The sequence below is a fragment of the Camellia sinensis genome, chromosome 1 (genome assembly GCF_055761805.1).
Source record: "Camellia sinensis isolate YWXY chromosome 1, ASM5576180v1, whole genome shotgun sequence".
NCBI classification, from domain to species: domain Eukaryota; kingdom Viridiplantae; phylum Streptophyta; class Magnoliopsida; order Ericales; family Theaceae; genus Camellia; species Camellia sinensis.
In genome coordinates, this window is record NC_138961.1 from 220,918,893 (window position 1) to 220,938,835 (window position 19,943).

General features: G+C 35.8%; 1 long non-coding RNA gene and 1 pseudogene across 1 annotated transcript; both read right to left on the reverse strand.

Annotated features, from left to right (window-relative positions):
• Positions 1-19,943, reverse strand: part of LOC114308957 (patatin-like protein 2) — an 85,261-nt pseudogene that overhangs the window by 44,603 nt on the left and 20,715 nt on the right.
• LOC114311473 (uncharacterized) lies at positions 7,895-8,378 on the reverse strand. Its single transcript, XR_014344745.1, has 2 exons — positions 8,063-8,378; positions 7,895-7,951 (listed from the first exon to the last, which is right to left on the reverse strand). It is a non-coding gene; the product is annotated as an uncharacterized LOC114311473 (long non-coding RNA).

The following is a 19,943-nucleotide window of genomic DNA, read 5'->3' on the forward strand; positions in this document are numbered from 1 at the left end:
CAATTCTAAACAAAACAATTCAATAGACATTATAATAGTTATGATTTTTATTTTTGGTAAAAAAGATTTAATAAAAGAAATAAGAAAAAAAAAAGTAATGCAGTGTTACCAAAATTTTACAAATCCATTACCTGGAAGCAATTCTACCTTGAATCGGTGCTTGCTTCACTTATAGGATTTGGTGTGACGAGTAAATTGGCTTGCAGACGTAACACAGCCTTTAAGACATCATTGAAATACCGACTAACAGTCTCTCCAGACCTATAGAAATTGAACTTAACATTTCGTATTTTCAAGTGTTGTGCCAAGATGAAGAGGAAAAAGGCCACCTTCTCTTCTAAAGTGACATATTTTGAATGCTCTAACCCACCTATCATATGAACCATATTGCACAAGGTCATAAAAGCACGCCGATCCATACGGAGTTGTTCAACACATGTTATGTCACTTTCTCTCACTAAACGGTTAATATAGTCCATTTGTTTTTGCAATCGATTGGGCTCTCTAATAAGGTTATGGCGATACTTAGATAAATACCTTTTCAAGACAACCTCAATGACAACAAAAGCTACGACGCATAAGGCATGTAGTTCTTGCATTACTGCTTGCAACATTACGTATAATTCAAGCTCATCGTTACTCTCATCATCAAAATCATTGATATTTTGATCCACCTTTATATAGAAGAAAATATTTAAAATTACAAATAAATTAAGTAAAGGAGAAAACATAACGGCAAATCATAAACAATTTACTAAATAGATCGGAGAATAAATAGAAGATCGAAAAATAAATAGAATGAAGTTGCTGAAAATAAATAGATTATTTTATTGGAAAATAAACAAAATTAATGTTTTATATTATTGGTCTTTTCGTGGTTTGATGCAGCCTGTGTGGTTACATTGGGGAGGTAATGAACTTCTTGGCCACCACTATAATAGGATGATAGCTATTACACTAAAAATGGACCTTTAAAGCCTGGTTGCAGAGAATCTATTGATAATTAAATACTACATAGAAGATTGATTTTGTTGCCCCAGGCCACAGCTTAGAGGCTTAATTATTTTCTAAGAGGAAAGTTATTTTTATTTAATTTTTTTGTATCTTATAAATGAGAAATGGGTATTATGTTTTAGCTCTCTTTTTGTGGTTCAGATGAGCTTTTTTCTAGTGGATTTGAAATATGTAATTGGAAGAATGGATTACATTTTGCCATGTCCTTTTAACAATATTTGTATTTTGCTACCATGAGATCATTACTTCTGTACATCATCTCAATTTTTTTTTGGGTGCACTAATGCAGTGTTTGGATCTTGAAATTGTATAAGTAATTTCATTTCTCTAACATTTCCCTTTTACTTGATGAATCCAACATCCAAGCATAGCCTAATCACACACCCCAAAAAAATGCAAATGATATATTTTTTCATAATTATATTACAAAAATTCATAAAATTAATTATAAGATGGCATAACTTTTCTCACTATAAAATGCATAACTTTTTACTCACCATAAAAAATTAGGGAAAAAAAAAAGAGGGCTTTGAAGGATAGACTTTGAGTGGGCTTTGAGCATTTCTATAGATGCTCCAACAAAAAGAGTGGGCTTTAAAAATTACATTTCCATTTTTAGTGTTTGAAGCAATGTAATAAAATAGAGCAAATGTGAATTGACTACAAACACTAGTCCTCAAATGTGAACCAATGTAATAAAAATTAGGGAAAAAAAAGAGCCTAATAAAAATCAAATATAAATTTTTTTATATTTGAATTTGGACAATCCGTGCCACAACAAAAATTATTATTAAAAAAAAAAAATTCTTTAAGCTAAACTTGGACTCAGGCTTAGATTTGTGCAAAGAATTAACCAATCCTAACCCACTAATTCTCACTATACTTGGACTCATGCTAGATTTGTTTAACATGTGGAATTTGCAGAAAAGAATGGCTGGTGTTGCTGCATATCAAATGTGGGAAAAAACAGAGCATGGATTTTTCAAAACAGAGCATGGATTTTCTTTGTATAAACAAAAAACAAAGCAAAAAAAAGATGAAATGTTACAGATCTAAACTGAATGGATTTCTCTTTTGTATATTTGCCATCTACCATAGATCCAAGGTAAAGATACATAAATCAATAAAACAAAAAAATCAACCAACAAAGATAAAGGTTACAGATCTGGAAAAAAAAATCTGGAATAAATAGAAGATCGGAAAATTTGGAAAAAATATAGAAAAAATCTGCTAAAAATAAATAGCATGAAGTTGCTGAAAACAAATAGAATGAAGCTTAGCAAAAAATAATAGAATAAGTTTCAAACCTGAATGAAGATCGGATGCAAAGGTTCAACAAATCGGAGATTCAAGATGAAATGAAGCTCCTGCTCTTGCTCCTGCTCCTGCAGTGAAATGAAGCTCCTGCAATGAAAGCAATATGAGAAAAGCTAAAAGAAAGAGATAGGGTCAAAGATGTAATAAACCTGGCTAATCCCATGGGATACATTGTCCCATGAATTCTGTTCCAGGCCCCCCCCGGATAGAATAAGCCAATGAATCCCGGATTAATAATCCGAGGGGATTATTAATCCGGACCAAAAAATCTATACCAAACAACGGACTATTAATCCCTCCGGATTAATAGTCCAATCCCATGAGTTATCCTTCAAAACAAACGAGCCCTTATAGGATAACACAAACTTCATCACTATTTAACTCTCCAGATAAAATCATTCGTGCCACAGTAAAATCATCTATTTCTTCATGATTAATGGCAACTGAATGAAGAACGATATTACAAAAATACTATTTCGAAAGAATCAGCCATTATGGGAAAGAGGGAAACCAGAACAAACACACTGAGCATCTTCCAAACCAGAACTTTATCACTATTTAACAAACCATAATTATTTTAAATCAACAAAATAAGGCTCTAGGAGGGTCCTGCTCGAGTGAAGATAGCTCAAGCTATAAAAAAGAAAAAAAGAGAGTATTCAAAACATATGTAAACAAAATTTCCATTTGGATTTCAATCCAATCATAAGAGAAACTAGCCTCACCCTCTAGAAAGGTCCAAAGCAAGTTGAATCACAACCCTAAAGGCAAGTTTCTTTCTCCAATTCCTAATTAAGTATTTCTTTAGTGTTCCACCCGGAAGGTATTCAACGGCACAACAAGCTCGGGAGGGAAGGGAATTATGAGCATCACTTGAAGTGTTGTGGGAAGGAATCTTAAGATTTGATGTTCCCATAGAAGCTCCAATGAACTATAAAGAAAATGACTAAGCATAATATAAAAACATATAGGAGAGAAAACAAATCATTTCACACAAGCCTTAAAAAGGAAGAAGATGAGGAACAGTCTCAGACAACAAAGCAATTTAAATGTATTTATCAAAAGAGAGAGAAAAAATAAATAAAATTTAAGTGTATGATGACTACAAATTAGTAGGCAAAGTCATTAGGTTATATGGAAGAATAAAGTGGTATTGCAATATAGAACCACCAGGCTTCGCATGCATGTTACAAAAAGATGAGGAGGAAGAGAAGATGAAGAAAAAAGAAAAAGGTTTACCTTTGTAACATTTGGATGGTCAAGTTTATGCCAAACAACCACCTCTTGCCGAAACGATGCTCGAAGAGCAGCAGTTTCAGCAGCTGTGGCAATACCATCCTCACCCTAATCCAATACCTTCCCTATTATATTATGAAAGACATAGTTGTGAGAATATTGATATAAACAAAAATGTGTGATAATAACTAGATAAATGCAATTTCAAGGTTAAATCTGAAAGAATTAAACATGTTGATAATCAACAGTACATTGTTATTTACAACAGATTACATACACATAAAAAAATTTACAATAGATTATATATACCTAACAGGCATGAACATAAGTATAAACATATGTTATAGATACATCTACATAAAGATGATGTAAAACTAATCATTAGACATATTCAATATGGCGTAACTAAAAATAATAGTAACTTGAACTTAGATATGGATTTCAAGATTGAATTTGAGAGCTTTATTATGATGGATTTGAAATGACAATATCAAATTAGTTATCTGAAATCCTTCATGCTAATGATTATAATGGCAAAATATTTGCCTTCTTGCTCTATTCTATCTTCCATTTAGTTGGTCAATCTCTTATTGATTTTTACAAAGTTTAATAACCTCAAATGCTTCATTTGAAATCCATTTATCGAAACAGGAACTGAGTGTAAGTAGAGCAATAGATAAGCGATGTTATCATTGTTATGCATTCAAAAGATTGAACTCCCTCTAACATTTTCTAGTAGTAGTGCTCATATATTTTAGATCACAAAGCATAAAATATTGAAGTGTGATTTTTATATATAAAAAAGATAGATAAATCTGAACACCCTTTTACTTGAATGGCTAATCTAGCATTAAAAGAAAAGGATTGAGGGGATCGTAGGAGAACACATTCTAGACAAAATCTCTAATGAAGTAAGGAAGGCAATTTCTTATTTTGTTCCATTTTGATTGCTATTCAAAGAAGAAAAAAATATACAATATCATTATTATTCAAACAAAAAACAAAAATCAAGTATCATTTGACCTATTACAAAATAACGTTTTCACATGGAAATCATTGAAGAAAAGCAGGGGGGAAACCAAATAAAAATTGCAATCATGGAGAATGAAATTATCAATTCAATGATCCTACTAAAAAGAAACCAACCAAAAAGTAGACTAATTCAAGAAATTACGACGAAAATAAGCATATCACAACCTCTTCAAAATTGAAAGCATTAAGTAGCTAGAGTATAGGTTGTGAATTTAACACATCTTTTAATCTGATGAGAATGAAATTAATTCCAGCTTGACTAAACAAAATGAAGCATAGGTAATTGTTGAATCACCTGCAACATCCTGGCCATCATAAGTCCCCCGGTACACGGTACCATATGTCCTATGAGCTATGACATTTCTTATATCCAATTTAGCTAAATCAATATAGCGATCCCGGGTTTACCCTTGTTGTACGGTAATCCGGTCATGTGTCCGTGGATGTTGGTAGTTGTTTATTATCTTGTTTGCATCCTCTTTACTTTGTATATTGAGTTATAGGATGCATTGGGCAGGTTTGTTACAGGTTGGTTGTGTTTGGGAGCCTAGTGTTGCTGCCCAGATTTTTGGACCTTCGCTCGAGCGAGGAGTTGGTCGCTCGAGCGAGAGTTGAGTTTGTGTCTGGTGGATCGAGCCAGAGTGGCTTCGCTCGAGCGAGCGATTGCGTCTGGTTCTGGACCTGAGAGTTGCATTTCTTGGCTCGAGCGAGCTTTTCTTGGCTCGAGCGGTCTGGTTTGTTCTTCGCTCGAGCGAGAGGTTTGTCGCTCGAGCGTGCTTCTGGTTGCAGACCTGAGGGTTTGAGTTGTTGGCTCGAGCGAGCATTCTTTCGCTTGAGCGCACTTCTGAGTTTTTGGCTCGAGCGAGAACTTCTTGGCTCGAGCGAGAGTTTTCTATGTCTGGTCGCTCGAGCGACAAAGTCTTCGCTCGAGCGAGCGTGTTTTATATCAGCGGACAGTAGCGATTTTGAACTTCACTTTTTCACTTTCTTTTTTGATCAAACCCTAGATCCGAGACCCTCTCTCTCTAAACTTATACTCTCTCTAAGAATTGATCTCCCTAGAGTGTGAATCTAGCCTAGGGCCTTTGTTAAAAAGATAGAGAGCGTTGAGAGCTTTGTTTTAATCTGAAAAAGTTGGGATTTGGAACACGTTGATCTTCGAGTCTTCATCTCCTTTTTGGCTCAAACTTCGAGGTAGGGATATCCTACTCCTCTCTATGGATTTTGTCTTTAAATTTTGGTATTTTGAGATGTTGGGGTTGGTTTGGTAATTTTGTGAGAGTTTGGGGCTTTTGTGCAATTTTACAAAAGTTGGGGTTTTATTCATAATAAACCTAGATGCATGTTTGGCATAGAGAAATGGAATAAATGTTAAATCATTGATGAAAATGGGACCTAAGGGTTGAAATGTTAATTATGGGAATTGACCTAATTACATTGTTTAATTAATTGGGATAATTAATTGTGAGGAATGAGGAAATGAAATGTTGATTGAATATCCATTGTGCATTTATTTTCTGTTTAGAAATAACTGCTTTGGGTTATCGGTGGAGGATAGTCGTGATTGTTGTAGACAATGCATGATGATTAGGCAAACGGAAACTAATCAATGGAATATGTCATGGAATTTGACGGTTGATAGAATACATTAATTGTATGTATTGAGTGATTGTATATAGAACCATTGTGTTTGTATACGTTATGTGTAGAGGAGGAGATGGGGGATGTACTCCGCGGTTTAGGGGAAGATGGGGGATGTACCTCTAAACCGGATAGTATTGGGAGAAGATAGGGGATGAACTCCGTAGATACAGCTCATATGCTTGTCCAGAGAAGTGAAGATAGAGCTTATATGCTTATCTTTGTGAAGTGTGGATATAGCTTATATGCTTATCTGTGAATATGGGATATTGTTGTTATACATATCTGTTGAGAATGTGGATATAGCTTATATGCTTATCTGTGAATATGGGATATTGTTTTTATACATATCTGTTGAGGATGTGGGTAGTGCTTATACGCCTGTCTGTTGAAAAAGGGAAAATGAAAAGGTACTTGGACTCATAAGTCGTATGACATAAATATGTGATTTATGTGAATGTATCAGTGTTGGCCATCTATCAATTGCTAATCTTTTAGTCATTGTTCATGGTTGGTTTAGTGTATTTCTACTGGGCTGTGGCTCACCCTATATGGGAACATCATTTTCAGGTACTGGTAGCATGCCACCTCCAAGGACATAGCATGAGAGGCTAGAGGTGGACATACTTTTGTCGTTTTACTTTTTGATGTATTACATGTAAATTCAAGCCAAGGGCTTAATGTGTATGAGTTAGTACTCCTTTGTTGTAACCAAGTGTTAGCTTGGAAAGCTGTAAGCCCATAGGGCATTTGCTTTTGTTGTTAACATGTAATACTTATTGTAATGAAACTCTGATAAATGAAAGAATATGGAACGTTTGGATATCAATGCATGTCTCTTTTAATGGGTTTAATGTTATTATTTTGAGGGCGTTACAATCAATTTCCCACTCTTCTCTCTTTGAATGAACTTCCTTATCCCTCGACCAGACTCGACTCAAGTGTTTCTCTAATTGTAAATCCCAACTCTTGAAATGAATCTTATCTGCTTTGAAAAACATATCTTTACTACTAATACTTCCCACATCCTTTTCCTTCAACCCCAACTCCCCCATTTTGTGTGCTACTATCTCCTCCACCAATCTTCAAATCCATTTTTGCAGAATCAAATACAAGACTATAAATTCAAAGCAAGGTAGCAGAGAGAAGTTGATAATCTTGATCACTATTTTCTGGGAAAAATTGAATGGAAAGAATAATCAAAATTTCACTTTAGCTATTACTGTCAAGCTATTCCTTTGGGACCAAGATTTTCAAGGATTAATAAAAAGAGAGTGAAAATTGAAACCCAACTCGAATAATTGAAGATCAACAAACCATTAATGAGTTAGGACTCTAGTACAAAGGTGAACTCAAAGAAAATCTTGCCTGACAAAACAGAATTTTTTTTAAAATAAATAAAGAATCTAAGGCTAAAAGGTAAAAAATTTGCACAATCCAAATCTGGGAGAATAATAATAAAATAGTATATGAAATATGATAAGTGGAATATACAACCTAATGTAAATGATCAAGCAAGAAGAATTTGCATAGTCAACCTAAAACTAGTAAATAAAACATCAACGCTAAAATTACGTTGTTGAGACTATATGGCATGAGTTAATACTCAAGTTCATATTTCCCACATTCAATGAACTAGTATTCTCTTACGAACCTCACGGTTACCAAGCTGATCAAGCTGATACGATCCATGCAAGGGCAACATTTTCACCTAGAATTAAGAACTAGAAATTTTAGGCATATTCCACAAACTGAACATCTTTCGTTATTTCTCACAATAGCAAGCAAAACATCAATAAATATTGTGGATAAGACTACTAACCGCAATATCTAGCCAACCAACTGCCAATGGTGATGATATTGCTTTCCAGTATTTGGGATCATCTTCAATTGCCTAGCTTATCACCAACATAAAGAAAAATTTAAATAAAAATAAAAACTTCAATTGCCTAAGAAGAACAATTTTGAATAAAATTTTATTAAAAAAAAAACTCCAAAAATTGACCTAAAAATATTGTTCACAATATAAATAGCTAAAAAAATCTACTTGATAGGCTCCATTACCAGCCAGATTTCCTAAACAATGAAGTAAGAACCTAGTCTAGAGTCTCCATTAGTAATTACATATTTGAAATGGTGCATGCATATCTGCTAAACATGATAAACAGACAATGAAGTTCAAAGAAAAAATTAGATAGTTTTGCACGGTAACTATGAGGCCCAACCAGACATTTAATTAGTAGATGTGCAATCATCAATCCTACCATAACGTGCTATGAACTTCGGTGAAATATCAGAAAAAATTTGCTAATAAAGAAAAATTTGTACCTCAAAGTCTTTCCGTTGTGTTTCGGAGACCTCAAGTGCTTTGATATCGAAGGAATCGATCCGAGGGCCTGCCGAATGAGTCTTTGCTCGGAATTATCATCATTGTCCGAATCCATGCCTATTCGAGGTGTCAAATCTTCATCATCCTCCTCGTCCTCGATCTCTGACTTGTCCTCGTCCTGAAATACCAATTGAGATTCAATCGAATCCATTGTCGATAGCCTCCCGTTCTCTCTCTCCGATCCATCCTCCGCCATACTTTCTGTCTTTAGATTCCAAGCCGAGGCTGAGATCGATTAAAGGCCGTGTCTAATCTGTGAAAACTGATGCTCCATTTGTGTGTGCGCAAGTATGAGTGTGGAGATTGGAACCCCAGAAACTGGTGCAACGATTGGCGATTGAGAGAAAGAGGGAGGGTTTTCCTATTCTAATATTTTAACTTCTTTAGGTATTGAAAATTTCTTATCTTCTTATTTGGCGCTTATTAATTGTCATTTTGGTGCCTTGGTTTTTCTGGTCACAAATGAAAATTTGAGGTAGCTTTTTGATAACGTTTACCTTTTTAGTTTATGTTTATAAAATTTTTATAAATTAGTTTTTGTTTATTTTTAGAAAAACATAAATTACACATGCGCTTAGTTTGAACAAAATATTTAAAAAAAATTTAAAACATAAAAAAAAAAACATGTTTGTCTAGGCTTAAAATATTTATATATTTTTTTTATTATTTATGACAATGGGATCATACACATTATAATTGGAAAAAAATTAATTGAAAAAAAATATATTTGAAAAAAAAATTAATTAAAAAAAATTTGTTAGTCAAAATTTTAAATTTTAGTTTCAAAATCAACGTAAACTCATTTTTTGAGTTTACAATTTTTTCTCAAATTTATAAACCGAGACAACCATTTATAAACCAAAAAAATTATCAAACACGCTTTTATGATAGTTTTGTAAATTTTTGTAAATATAAATTGAAAACTAAAAACGAAATGTTTACTAAACAGGCTCTAAACAATGAATTCATGGCTCGTTTAATAATTTTTTTTATTTGCGACAAGGGTATTGCCGTCGCCGAAAACCTATATTTGCGTCGAGGGAAGGTTGTCGTAACAACAAAAAAAAAACTCATTTTTTTGCCAAAAACCCCCGTGTTCATTTTGCTGCGTAATGAAAGCTAGAAAGAGAGAGAAAAATAAGAGATGATCAGCAAGAGAGAGAGAGAGAGAGAGAGAGAGAGAGAGGGAAAAAAGAGATAAACGAGATAGATATATATAGAGAGACATAAAAAAAAAGATGATCAAGAGAGACAGAGAGAGATGAGAGAGATAAAGAAGAGAAATGAGCGAGAGACAAAGAAAGAAAGAGACAGAGAGAGAGACCTGTAACGCCCTCAAAATAACAACATTAACCCATCAGATAAGACATGCATTTACATACAAACCAACCACATTCTTTTATTCATTAGAGTTCCATACACATATGTATTACATGTTAACATCAAAACAAAATGCCCTACGGGCTTACAGCTTTCCAAGTTAACACTTGGTTACAACAAAAGGGTACTAACTCGTTTACACATTAAGCCCTTGGCTCGAAGTTACATGTAATACATCAAAAGTTAAGCGACAAAAATATGTCCGCCTCTAGCCTCCCAGCTATGTCCTTGGAGGTGGCATGCTTCCTGCACCTGAAAATGATATTCCCATATAGGGTGAGCCACAGCCCAGTAGAAATACACTAAACCAACCATGAACAATGACTAAAATATTAGCAATTGATAGATGGCCAACTCTGATACAATCACATAAATCACATATTTATGTCATACGACTTATGAGTCCAAGTTTCCTTTCATTTTCCCTTTTTCAACAGATAAGCATGCTAGCTCTATCATCATTTCCACAGATATGTATAAAAACTATATCTCACATTCAGATAAGCATATAAGCTGTATCCACACTTTACCAAGATAAGCATATAAGCTCTATCTTCACTTCTCTAGACAAGCATATGAGCTGTATCTACGGAGTTCATCCCCTATCTTCTCCCAACACTATCCGGTTTAGAGGTACATCCCCTATCTTCCCCTAAACCGCGGAGTACATCCCCTATCTCCTCCTCTACACATAACGTATACAAACACAATGGTTCTATACACAATCACCCAATACATACAGTTAATGTATTCTATCAACCGTCAAGTTCCATGACACATTTCATTGATTAGTTTCAGTTTGCCTAATCATCATGCATTGTCTACAATAATCACGACTATCCTCCACCGATAGCCCAAAGCAGTTATTTCTAAACAGAAAATAAATGCACAAATGGATATTCAATCAACATTTCATTTCCTCATTTCTCACCATTAATTATCCCAATTAATCAAACAATGTAATTAGGTCAATTCCCATAATTAACATTCCAACCCTTAGGTCCCATTCTCATCAATGATTTAACATTTATTCCATTTCTCTATTCCAAACATGCATCTAGGTTTATTATGAACAAAACCCCAACTTTTGTAAAATTACACAAAAGCCCCAAACTTTCACAAAATTACCAAACCAAGCCCAACATCTCAAAATACCAAAATTTAAAGACAAAACCCATAGAGAGGAGTAGGATATCCCTACCTCGAAGTTTGAGCCACAAAGGAGATGAAGACTCGAAGACCAACGCACTCCAAATCCAAACTTTTTCAGATTAAAACAAAGCTCTCAACACCCTCTATCTTTTTAACAAAGGCCCTAGGCTAGATTCACACTCTAGGGAGATCAAATCTTAGAGAGAAAATAAGTATAGAGAGAGAGGGTCTCGGATCTAGGTTTTGGATCAAAAAGAAAGTGAAAAAGTGATGTTTAAAATCGCTACTGTCCGCTGATATAAAACACGCTCGCTCGAGCGAAGCCTTTGTCGCTCGAGCGACCAGACACAGAAAACTCTCGCTCGAGCCAAGAAACTCTTGCTCGAGCCAAAAAACTCAAAAGTGCGCTCGAGCGAAGGAATGCTCGCTCGAGCCAACAACTCGAACCCTCAGGTCTGCAACCACAAGCACGCTCGAGCGACAGACCTCTCGCTCGAGCGAAGAACAAACCAGACCGCTCGAGCCAAGAAAAGCTCGCTTGAGCCAAGAAACGCAACTCTCAGGTCCAGAACCAAACGCCATCGCTCGCTCGAGCGAAGCCACTCTGGCTCGACCCACCAGACACAACTCAACTCTCGCTCGAGCGACAAACTCCTCGCTCGAGCGAAGGACCAAAAATCTGGGCAGCAATACTAGGCTCCCAAACACAACCAACCTGTAACAAACCTGCCCAACACATCCTATAACTCAAATACGAAGAAAAGGATGCAAACAAGATAATAAACAACTACCAACATCCACGGACACATGTCCGGATCACTGTTCAACAAGGGTAAACCCGGGATCGCTATAAGACCCATTTCATTTTTTGACTTTTTCCTCTTTCAACAACAATGGGCTCAAAGAAAGAGATGAGTGTGATTGAGAGAAATGAATGATTGAGAGAGAAGAGAGATGAGTGAGAGAAAGACATAGAGAGAAACAAGATGAGCGATAGATAGATAGAGAGAGAGAGAGACAGCAAAAAGAGATGAGCAAGAGATATATAGAGAGATAGAGAGAGAAAAAAAATATGAGCAAGAGAAATAGAGAGCGAAGAGAGATGAGAAAGCCAGAGAGAAGAGCAATGAGTGAGTAAGAGAGAGAAAAAGAGAGAGAGTGAGAGAGAGAGAGAAACAAAATGAGCGAGAGATAGACAAAGAGAGAGAAAGAGAGACAGCAAAAAGAGATAAGCAAGATATATATAGAGAGATAGAAAGAAAAGAAAGATGAGCAAGAGAGATAGAGAGTGGTGACAGATGAGAGAGCTAGAGAGAAGAGTGATGAGTGAGAGAGAGAGAGAGAGAAGAGAGATGAGCGAGAGAGAGACCCATTTTATTTTTTGACTTTTTTTCTCTTTCGACAAGTGATTAAGAGAAATGAGAGCTGAGCGATTGAAAGAAGAGAGTGAGAGAGAGAGAAAAGAGAGAAAAGAGATCGATAATTGAGAGGGAGATCAGTAAATTGAGAAGAGGGGAATAAGAGAGTGAGCAATGCGAGCACAATGTCGCAGAGAGAGAGAAAGACACAGACAAACAGAGAAAGAGTGATGAGTGAGAGAGAGAAGAGAAAGAGAAGAGAGATGAGCGAAAGATAGAGAGAGACAGAAAGACAAGAAGATGAAAAAATAGGTATGGACAAAAACAAGCAAGGACATAATTCTCATTTTATGAAGTTGATTTTGGCCATGGCACTCATGTCATTGCCATGAACACTAGATTAAAGGGCATGTTTGATTGGAAGGATTAAAGCATGGGATTGAGATTATTAATCCGTCAATCCAATTATCCTATGTTTGTTTTGACATTTTGGTCTAGGATTATTAATCTAATGAATAATTAATCCAACAAATTTGTAGGATTATTAGTAATGGGGTATGGGTAGGATAGTGAATACCACACTAATTTAATAGGATTTTTAATACCTCACTATTAGTCTTATAAATCAAATATGGCAAAGTGTTTAATGTTTGGGACCTAAAATGATGCCCCAATTTAAATGGTTAGTTTCCTTTTAGGTGGCTTCAAACAAAGAGAGGTGGCATTTCATTTTCACTGGGGAGATCCAAGTCCCATGTAATTCAATCTCTACCAGAGAAATAATTTTAACAAAAATACTTAACAAGTTATTATCTCAATTATTATATTTAAATCATGGATTAAAGTAGGAGTTTGGAATATAAAAAAAAAAGGCAAAGAAAATTGAGCAAAATTTCTGCTTACACTACAAAATTTTTAGTCTTTTGCGATGGCAAAATACTGTCCCTAATACTTCTAATGCCGTCTCATCAAAACCGTTTTTTTTTTTTTTGCGACAGCACCTATTACTGTAGCAAAAACTCTCTTATTTGCGACTGCAGTTCATGCCGTCACAAAAAATAGCTTTATTTGTGACAGCATAGGTTACCATCGCAAAAAATGCACATTATTTGTGACAGCAGTTGTTATCGTCTCAAAAAGTCATTTTTTTTTGTGACAGGAAGGGGTGTCGTCGCTAAAAACCCATTTATTGGCGACGGCATGTGGTGCCATCTCAAAAAATCACTTTTTGCGACGGTAAGTGATGCCGTCGCAAATGCTTCTGTGTTATAAAACCTCATTTCTTGTAGTGTTTGGGGGAAAATTTTTGGAGAGTTCTCAAGATAAAAGGGCACTATATCTTTTGCAGCATATAAAGGTCATTTATAATTGTTCGGTGCAGTTAACATGGCAGTTATTAGACCACCAGTACTTGTTCCCGCAATTACATCAAAGTAATCCGCAAGCCTTGCGTCCATGCCATCTAGTTCCTAATTATCACAAAGTACGAATTTCAAAATTAAAACAACCAAATTACAAACTCATATTTATGTACAACCTTGAAAATATTTATACTACCTGAAGTTGTGATTCTAGGTTTACGAGAATAACTCCAGGGATTATTCCTCTAATTCCTCCTCCGTCAATGCTAAGAACCGTAATGAGTTTCCATTGTGGTTTATTTTGATTGGAAAAATTCAAAACAAGAATGCGATGAGTGAAGCTTGAGAGGTTGATGACTTGGAATGCCAATGGAACGAGCTAATGTTTCAAGAAGACCGAGTTCAATTTATAATCAAGTCGATCCACAGAAGTAAAACATGTCTCTTTTTTTTTATTATTTTTTTTATTTTTTATGGGTACATGTTAGGAAAATCAATCGATTTGATTGGCAAACGTCTTCATCTAATTATTATATTCCTTTTGTCCAAAATATTAATAATTTATTTCATTTTTCATTGTCACAAAATATTAGTCTCTTTTTTAAAATCAAGAACTAAAATAATATAAATTTTTTATTTTGCCATTCTTTTAAATTCATTAACAACACAAAAAGAATAATTATGACAATAAATATTTTTCAAAAAATGTACTATTAAAGGGTAATTTTAGAAAATTAATTTTTTTAAAATGCAATAACTATGCTATTAAAAAAAGTTAAATTTTTCAAAAGAACTATTATTTTTGGACGGAGGGAGTAATTATTGATAAGCAACAGCTCACAGAGCCACAGCTCACACAGCCACAGCAGCAGCAGTAGTAGCCATCAGAGTCTTCAGTTCAAGCTCGAGCTCCAACTGATACAGCTCAAGCTTCAGCAGTTGCACCTGCAGCGAAAGTCACACTTGTGTAATAATCTACAGCTGTACATAAGTTGTTAGTTTGTTACAAGTTAGCTGTTACAGGTTAACTGCAGTTGGGTTAAGTAGCTAGATTCAAGGTTAGATAGTTATGGTTAGATTTCATTGAGTGTATAAATAAATCTTCTCTCTGTAACAATTCTATTCATTCAATACAAAAGATATTCATTCTCTTTATGGTATCAGAGCCCTAGGCTCTTACGAGTAAGAAAGTTTCAGAGCTTCATCAATGGCTTCTCCAAACTCCACACTTGCAACTGCTGCTTCTTCTTCCTTGATGCGTTCATCTACTGTCTTACCTTCTAATCTCACATTATTGATTTTCAATCTTAGTACTTTTGTTTTTACAAAGCTTGATTCATCCAATTACATAGTTTGGAAGAATCAGTTGTAGAACATCTTGAGAGCCACAAAGCTTCTTGGCTATGCAGACAAATTAGAGGTTTGTCATCCTGCAGTTGTGTTAAATTCCAATAACCTTGAAATTTCTAATCCAAATCATGTCGTATGGACTACTGTTGATGCTCATCTATTAAGCTGCATCACTGCAACTCTGTCTCCATCTATTTTCACTACTGTCATTCATTGCCAAACCAGTCATGAAGTTTGGACTGTTCTTGCCAAACGGTTTACTTCACTTTCCAGATCTCACATACATCTGTTAAAGAACAAATTGAGTAAGATTGTTAAGAAATGAACAACAATGGAAGAATATCTGAATCAATTCAAGATCTTATCTGATCAACTTGCTCTAGCATCATCTCCTGTTCATGATGAAGACCTAGTTCTCTTGATTTTGAATGGATTGCCAGATAAGTACAATGCTGCAAAAACTGCTATACGCACAAGATCAGATCCTATTTCCTTAGATCAACTATGTTCTTTACTCTGTTCAGAGTCTATTCATGTGGAGTCCTCTCTTAAACATACTCATGCCTCAGATCTTCCAGGTTCCATTGCTTATACTACACACAGAGGAAATCACTCTAATCAAGGAGGTTCTAGAGGCTATTATAGAGGCAGAAGTTCTTTCAGGGGTAGAGATGGAGGTAGGCCTAGAGGACAGATGAGTCATTATCAAAGAGGCTCACAGTCTCAGAAAGGCAGATCCATCTACAATACTTACAATCCTCAAGCTACTACTAATACTAATTCTTCAAATGTGATCCGTCAAATCTGTGGAAAAGGCAATCACATTGCTCTAGACTACTGGTACAAGTTAGACACAACTTTTCAGCAGCTTTCTCTCACTCAGTCACAATCCAAAGCTTATGTTGTATCATTTTCAAATCAGTCATAGTCTGATAAATGATTTCTTGACTCCGGAGCCACCAGTCACATGACACCTGATCTAAGTCAGCTATCTTTTCCACAGCCATAGTATAGCCAAGATCAGGTTGTAGTTGGTGATGGTTGTACTCATTTCATTGCTCACACTGGAACAGGTCTTCTTTCAACCCCTTCTTTTCCTTTTCATCTTACAAAACTACGTTATGTGCCTATATTATCTTCCAATTTACTCTCTGTTCACCAATTGGCTGTGGATAATCACTGTACTATCACCTTTGATGAGAGCTCTTTTGTTATTCAAGACAAGATCACTCAGAAAATCTTGTATAAAGGCTGCTACTCAAATGGACTTTATCCATTAAGTGCATTTCCTTCTGCTGCATTCACATCTGCTACATCTACATCTTCTCAATCTTCTCAAGCTTGCTTTTCTTGTTCTTCATCATCTGCAGCTTCACCTAATTGGCATTTCAGACTTGGTCATCCTTCATCTAAGAAGCTTTATCATATTCTTTCTCATAATCATTTAGGTTCTAGACTTTTGTCTAATAAAGGCTCTAGTTTATGCGAACATTGTTGTGCCTTCATCTATTAATAAGCCTTTAGCTCTTATCCATACAGATGTTTGGGGCCCTTTTGCTTCCTCTGTTTCAGGCTTTAAGTACTATGTACTCTTCATTGATGATTTTAGCAAATTTACTTGGCTCTTTCCTTTTCATTATAAGAGTGAAGTTTTCACTAAATTCTTCGAATTTAAAGCATTTGTTTAGACACAATTTCACATTACTCTTCAGATTCTTAGAAATGATAATGGGGGAGAATATCTAAGTACACTATTTCAAACTTTTCTCAAAAGTAAAGGCACTAATCACCAATTAACTTGTCTACATACACCTTCACAAAATGGTGTAGCTGAAAGGAAACATAGGCATCTCATTGAAACTACTATTACTCTCATGCATCATTCTTCTCTTCCTTTGATTTATTGGTTTGATGCTCTTCCCACTGCTGTCTATTTGATCAATAGACATCCTACTCTCAAGCTTAATAATCTTACTCCCTATGAGGTTTTGTTCAAACACAAACCTGATTATATGCTCTTGAGATCCTTTGGGTATAGGTGCTATCCTTGGCTCAAACCATACACCACTAATAAGCTCCAGCCTAGATTTATTGCATGTGCCTTTCTTGGTTATCAAACTTCAATCAAAGGTTATAGGTGTCTTGATCCCATCACAGGCAAAATCTACATTTCCAGACATGTGGTGTTTAATGAGTCTTCTTTTCCTTTCCAGTCTTCTTCTAAGTTGTCTTCTTCTGCAACATCTGCTTCTTTACAACAATTTTTTTGGCCTCCTCATTTCTCCTCATCCCATACTACAGCTACCTCAGCAGCCCAGCCAACTTCTTCTCCTACTGCTGTCACTCACTCAGCAGCTCAACCATCTTCCTCTCCTGCTGCTGTCCCTCACTCAGCAGCCCAGCCAGCTTCTTCTCCTACTGCTGTCACTCACTCAGCAGCTCAACCATCTTCCTCTCCTGCTGCTGTCCCTCACTCAGCAGCCCAGCCAGTTTCTTCCTCTACTGTTAAAACTCACTCAGTAGCTCAGCCAGTATCTTCTTTCCCTGTTTCTGTTCCTCTACTATCCAGAGCTCCTTCTGATCAGATTCCTATTTCTAAAATTTCTATTGATCTTCCTTGTATTCCTTCTAATGCTCATCCCATGATTACCAGATCCAAATCAACTTTTCCTCATTCTTCTCTCACTGCTAGTCTTCCTTCTTCTCTTGATCAGTCTGAGCCACAAAATTATCAGTAAATAGTTTCTTCCTCTGTTTGGAAATCTGCTATGCTTGAAGAATTTCAAGCCTTACAAAAACAAGGCACTTATTCTTTGGTTGTTCTTCCAGTTGGCAAGCAGGGCATAGGCTGCAAATGGGTTTATAGAATCAAGAAGAATTCATATGGTACTATAGCTAGGTATAAGGCTCGGCTAGTTGCCAAGGGCTTTCTTCAAACTGAAGGGGTGGACTATCATGAGACCTTTAGTCCTATGGCTAAGCAACCAACTATCAGAATTCTTTTATGTCTTGCTCTTCACTTTGATTGGCCAATCAAGCAGCTTGACATATTTAATGCCTTTCTCCATGGTGTTCTTGAAGAAGAAGTTTACATGGTTCAACCTTAAGGTTTTGTGCAATCTAATCAGCCTCAGCTTGTTTACAAGTAACACAAAGCCCTCTATGGTTTAAAAGCAAGCTCCTAGAGCTTGGTTCTCTACTTTCTCCAATTTTCTTCTCACTCATCAATTTGTTCAAAACCATTGTGACTCTTCTCTTTTTATGAAGAAAACTTTTATTGCTGTCACCATTATTCTCATCTATGTAAATGACATTCTTCTTATAGGAAGTGATCCCCTTTATATTAACTCTCTCATCACCTACTTGCATACAACCTTTTCCATGAAAGAGCTTTGCTTTGTCAATTATTTCTTGGGAATCTCTGTCATCAAAACTGCTTCTGGTTATGTCCTTTTTCAACAAAAGTATGCCTCAGAATTATTGGCCAAAGATGGTATGAGTGACTGCAAATCTTATTCTTCTCCCATGGCTACTAAGTTCACTTCCACTTCTCTTACTACAGCAGATGATTATCCCTTTTGTCAGCCAGCTTTGTACAGAAGTTTGGTAGGTGCACTTCAATATCTTACTCTTACCAGACCAGATTTAGCCTCTGTGGTTAATCATCTTTATCAGTTCATGCACTCACCCTTGACTAGTCATTTTAGCTTAGTCAAACAGTTACTAAGGTATCTTAAAGGCACCTTATCTCATGGCCTTCATTTCTTTCTTGGACCTCTTATTGTCAATGCATACTCCGACTTAGATTGGGCAGGTAATGTGCTTGATCGAAGGTCCACCACTTGTTACTGTGTATATCTTGGTCTTAACCTCATATCTTGGTCTACCAAGAAACAACCAACTGTGTCTAGATAATCTTCTGAGGTTGAATATCAAGCTCTAGCTCAAACTTCAGCTGAACTCAGCTGGCTTGGGATGCTACTTACTGAGCTTCATATCTCTGTTCTTGTGCCTACTTTATGGTGTGACAACTTATCTGCAATTGCTATGAGTAACAACCTTGTTTTTCATGCTCGTACTAAACATATTGAAGTAGATAATCACTTTGTTCGGGAAAGGGTTGCCTCCAAGAAGCTTCAGATCTATCATATTCCCACTTTTTATCAAATTGCTGATGTGTTTACTAAACCCTTATCTATGGCACGATTTCAATATCTTCAAGACCAACTTAATGTCCTTCCCAGTCCACTGAGCTTGAGGGGGCATGATAACAACAGCTCACACAGCCACAACAACTACAGCAGTAGCCATCAGAGTCTTTAGCTTAAGCTTGAGCTCCAACTGATACAGTTCAAGCTCTAGCAGTTGCACCTGCAGAGAAAGTCACACTTGTGTAATAATCTACAGCTGTACATAAGTTGGTAGTTTGTTACAAGTTAACTGTTATAGGTTAACTGCAGTTGGGTTAAATAGTTAGATTCAAGGTTAGGTAGTTATGGTTAGATTTCATTGAGTGTATAAATAAATCTTCTCTCTGTAACAATTCTATTCATCCAATACAAAAGATATTCATTCTCTTTAATTATAAGGCGGTGCAAGTAAAAGAATTTGATTTGAATAGGTGGAATGGTGGCTCGGATTTGAGACTTTCTGGGAATAACATTCTGGTCTATAATAAGATAATAATTGTTACAATATCTAAGAGAGAGAATG